The 5,622-nt window shown below is 42.5% G+C and overlaps 1 pseudogene; it reads left to right on the top strand.

The window, feature by feature from the left end:
- The first annotated feature begins 4,098 nt into the window (after positions 1–4,098).
- On the top strand, positions 4,099–4,218 carry LOC146061929 (5S ribosomal RNA; annotated as a pseudogene).
- The last annotated feature ends 1,404 nt before the right edge of the window (positions 4,219–5,622 follow it).

The raw sequence follows: 5,622 nt of genomic DNA, 5'->3' as shown, positions 1-5,622 counted from the left end.
CCAATTGTCTCCGGCAATGGCTCCTTGATAGAAAACGCGTGCACATTTCTGGACATACATCTACGGCATCATGTCACGGGCTTACCATCCTACACCAAGGACACCACTGACGTACTCCAGAAGCTGCATGATGTCCATCTTGACGAGGACCATCTATTGGTGTCACTAGACGTCGAATCATTGTACAATTGTATCCAACACGACCTGGGGCTAACCGCAGTCAAATATTTTCTGGATATGGAGGGTACTACCCCCTTCCACGAATTCCTACTGGAGCTGCTGGACTTCGTCCTCAAGAAAAACTATTTTGTCTTCGAGAGCAATTATTACATCCAAGGAAGAGGAACAGCAATGGGGGCGGCATGTGCCCCCACCTATGCTAACCTCTTCCTTGGGTGGTGGGAGAGGGAGGTTGTTTTTCAGGATGATTCAGTCTGTGAATGTATCCACAGTTGGATGAGATACATAGACGACATCCTGATAGTGTGGAAAGGCTCTGAGGAACACTTGGTTAACTTCATCAACAAACTTAACATCAACAACCTTAACCTCAAGTTCACTTACGAATTCAGCCCCACCAGTATAACCTTTCTGGATCTGAGAATCTACAGAGGTCCAAACAATAACCTATCTATGGAACTTTATTGTAAATCCACTGCAACCAACAGCCTCCTATTCAACTCCAGCTCCCATTTTCCCCCCACGATTACCAACCTACCGAAGGGAGAATTCTTAAGACTCAGGCGCAACTGCTCAGATGACAACGTCTTTAAAACCAAATGTGACGATTTGTCTATAAGACTGCAAGAAAGAGATTACTCTAAAAGACTAATTAAAAGGGCAAAGAGGACAGTAGAAGTGACACCAAGGGAGAAAATTCTCTTTCAAACATCGCCCCCAAAGGAGGCCTCCAACACCATTAGAATGGTTGGCAATTTCTGCAGAGAATGGAAGGACATCAAAAACATAGTCACAAAACACTGGCCTATCCTTCTATCTGACAGGGATTTGGCCAAAACACTCAAATCAAATGTGGACATGAGTTGGCGAAGGGCACCGAACATTAGGGATAATCTGGTCCACAGTCATTTCACTGCCACCAAATCACGAATCCCACCTTTGAAGGGTAGCTACCCGTGTGGCAATTGCAAAGTGTGCAAACACATAACCAATACTACTGTATTGGAAGACCGTTTTGGGGCAACAATCAGGATCAAGGAATACCACAATTGCAAAAGTATCAACATCATCTATTGCATAAAATGTCCCTGCAATCTCAAATATGTTGGTATGACGTCCAGACCACTCAAACATAGGATCTTGGAGCACTTAGGCAATATCAGAAATGCCGTGACAGATAAACAGAAAATGAAACCACTGACTTCAGTGGCTCGCCACTTCCTCAAACACCATACCTCTAACACGTGTAACCTGGAGTGTTTTGGCCTTGAACAAATTCACTTAGGCCGCAGGGGAGGTGACATTAATCAGGCACTTCTACGCAAGGAGAGTTGGTGGATTTTTCATCTGGGAACCCTGTCACCTGATGGCCTCAACGAGGGGATTAACTATAGTGCTTTTCTATAAACCCGACTTCTATAAACCCCACTTCTGTAACATTTGATTCTGCCCCATGTGGCGCAGCCACCAATTTAGCCTCCAACGTATCTCCTTGTGGCAATAACCTTCTTCCTTTCCACCTGTAGGGTGTTACCATTACCCACATTTAATTTAATCTAATTCCTTCTCTCCTGCGCTCATTTACATTAACCATACTTGTTATATATCTTATGTCCCCCATTCCCCCATCTCAGCATTTTACCGTTTCCATATGCCAATCGCATTTAACCTCTAACGAGGTATCCCACAGCAAGGGAATGCTTTCCCATTTTAGGTCTCAACCTATATTGACTCATTCAAGTCGCATATTGTTTATATTGCACCCCTGGTCATCTCTTACAACCGGTGTATATTGTACATCTATATATTAATTTTCCCCAATAACTTTTTCCACATATATTGTACCCATATATATTTTTCTTATATTTTCCACCTATATAAATATTTTTTTTTCATTTTTTTCATTTTTTTCATTTATATATATATATATATATATATATATATATATATATATATATATATATATTTTCTTCATTTACATATATGTGCATATGTATCATCAGATACTCATCCATCTTTTATCATTATTATTTTTCAGCTGTCATTTCCATCTCCACCATCATAATTATTATTAATTTGTTACTACCTTTGTAACATTTAGGCATTATTTAGCCAATAGTTTTCATCTCTCCGTTAACCTTGTCCTTTCCCCCATATGTAACAATATTACCTGGTCACCATGCTTATTCTACTTCCTAGAGCAGACAGTTACTATCAACCATATGGCCATCTGTTCAAACACAGCACATTATATCTGTCTGCAATCGTAACGTTTTTGACATAGCAGCAATAAGACCATGTTAGTAATTGGAGGAACAGCCACTCCTCCCGGGGAATACCAGTATACTCACTGCCGATTGGCCGGTGAGTTCTACTTAAGAGAGGTCCACAGCGACACCAGTACGCGTCACTGTGAACAAGCCAATAGGCGAAACACGTGTCTCGACGCCCCTGACACGCCCCCAACCCTAGCCTGGACGCTACACGACCGGAGAGGAAGAATTCCGGTCCACGCAGCCCGCCCGTGCAATACCAGGTACCGCAGCAGACATCGGGTGGAGACAGCACTTCACCCCGGCTCCCTGCCACAGCAGTGGTGGGTCAAACAGCAGCCACGATCTGCTGATCGCGGCGAGTGCTGACACGCCACTGAGCGGATGCCGGTGACAGTGAAAGTCTCCCCGCCTGCTCTCCATGCTGCGATCTCACACAATAACATTGTGTAATAGCCAATTGTTTATCCAATACTGAGCCTTGCCTTAAGATATTTTTTTTTCTCTGAATGCTCATCTAGTAATTCAGAGGAATCCAGCTACTGTACCCTCAGCTCTTTTTTTCCCTATACCTTTTATCTGTACCATAACTTCACTGGTCAGCAGGTGTATAACTCTTTCTTTCATCTGTCAGCAAGAGCAATTATTTTTATTTGCTTTTTGATGTGTACACACAGGCGGCATAGCCAATTGGGACATCGTTACCTATATCTGCCACCTGTGTTATAAACATGTATAGGGAGAAGTAAGCTTATTCACGATCTGAGACATCACAGATTAGCCAATCAGCTTGAAACCAATCGCATTGTGTACTGCATGTAATGTATATTTGCTCTGCATTATACTGATCTAAAAATACTTATTGCGTGTTGCACCACAGGTATCATATATCTGGGTATTTTTTCATTTGTGTTTATACCAGCAATTTAGATAGACACCTGTACCAATTACCTGCATAACAGGCGTTTTTCTCATGTGCAACAAGCGCTATTCTAACTAGTGAAACATTGAACAACTGATCATTCATAACCTATGCGCTTTTTGCATTGCATGTGCTTTGTACCTGGGGACTCTGTGTTGTTGTTATCATTGGCGGTACTTTCCCACACCAAAAGCAACCAGATTCTCACCCACCCCGGGCAACAGATAGACTCTATCTGTACTATGACAGTATTTAACCAACCTGCATGCCACACCTCCCGAACAATTGTACTGACATTCACTTGCATGTATATTCTGTTTTTCATGCATCTGTACTTGTAAAATATTTTTCCCTTGGGTGTATTCTGGCCCTCAGTGACACCAATACTGAGATCAGTTACACTACTCCATTTTGGAGACTTGGGTACATTCCTCCCAAAAACTCTTTTTCCCTCCATTCTGTTGGAGTCACTGTGATATCCCTATCACTCTCAATCACCATTCGATGTCCAGGTGACAGATGGTTAATAGCAGAAGGGGGATTCCACGACACCCACAGTCTTATCTTCATCTTCTCTGTCTACGCTGCTCTCTCATTTGCTGCGGATATCCCTGATCTCCCTGCAATACCATTGGCAACAGAGGATCAGGTGGTATTCGTATCAAAAAGCAGAAGCACACATAAGTCTTCTGATGACCTTAGTATGATCACATCCTTGGGGGCTTTTACGGCCATACATCACTGGCACGCCTGATTCCCATCCCGAACTCAGAAGCTAAGCAGTGATTGGCCAGGTTAGTACCCGTGAGGGTGACCAACGGGGAATACCAGGAGCTGTAATGCACCAGATTGCGGAAATTACCTGGTCAAGGAGCAAACCATCTCTCTATATCTGGACCACTCTCCTCCTACACCCTAAGTATTCAAAGCGTCAAGATTCTGACTAATTATAATACTCAGGCCATTACATAGAGTTCATGTGTCACGCATGAAAAACACACGCTAGTGAGAAACTGGACAGGCGAATTTGTTCTAAGTTATTTAACCCACGCCACCAGTCCTCACATTTTCTCTCATCTAGTGTGCCAAATCTTATTTATTTTCGCCTCCAATAGCTCATCTTCGTGAGCAATTTGTTGTGACCAAATTTGTGTGACCATTATCTTATTTGCAGTATGGTCATTTCTTGTATTGTCATTTATTATTATTATTACTATGTGTCATGCGTACTTATATTTTAGTACAAGTTCGTTAATAAAAGTTATATTTTAAAACATTTAAACCATTTCATTATACAAGTGTGCCCCAAAAACCCTTATGTTCTCCCTTTTGTCATCCTCGTGACAAAATATTTTTTCAGTTTTGTTTGCTGAACTTTTTTGGGAGCACCACCAACCGGACACCGCCTTTCATTTTTTTCGTTTGAGCGGTAATAACGTTGGTCAAATACTTATATGTACGTTTATAATTATCAACAATTATACCAGCCAGTGCCGACTCACACCCATATTGAAACCTCTGGATACCCCTGGGGGCCCTGCACACCAGCCTGCCTGCACCAGTCAGTCAATGGAGCGCCGCCGCTACCTGTATGCTCTGCTTTGATTGTTTGAAATGAGAAGAAGAGGTTAATAAAGATGGAATGGGTGTTGCATGTTTTGCAGAATAAAGTTGAAAGTTACAGTTTACAGTGATGGTTAATATTTTTAGTTCATAATTTGGAGGTGTGGAACATGGGGACTAATGGTACGTATCCTAGATGAGGATACAAGTCCCCATGTTACACATGACCCACACCTCCAAATTATGAACTAAACTGTATCTTACTGTAAACTGTATCTTTCAACTTTATTCTGCTATACATGCAATACCCATTTTATCTTTATTAACCTCTGGCTCTTCTTATCATTCCAAACAATCAAAGCATACAGGCTGAAGCAGCGCTAAAGGCCTTTTGGTTCAGATGCAAAACTGTTGAGGCTCAAGCCCACCCAACAATTTTGTATCTGAACCAAAAGGGCTTAGCAGCGCCTGAAAAATACTTCAGATACAGTCATTGGCAATAATGTGAGCGCAGTATTAGTATACCTACTCACTTAATCTCTCTCCGCAGGTCCTGACTCCGACTTGAGCCAGTGTCCTCCTCCTGCATAGAGATCCTCCCCCTCCTGTTTGCCGCGTCACTGGACTGCCCGGCCCGTCCTCTGAACAGTTTAAGTGCCGAAGCGGCACGCAAGATGAGGACGC

Source organism: Crinia signifera, chromosome 2 (genome assembly GCF_055691185.1).
Source record: "Crinia signifera chromosome 2, ASM5569118v1, whole genome shotgun sequence".
In the NCBI taxonomy this organism is placed as follows: domain Eukaryota; kingdom Metazoa; phylum Chordata; class Amphibia; order Anura; family Myobatrachidae; genus Crinia; species Crinia signifera.
This window is presented reverse-complemented; position numbering and strand designations above follow the sequence as displayed.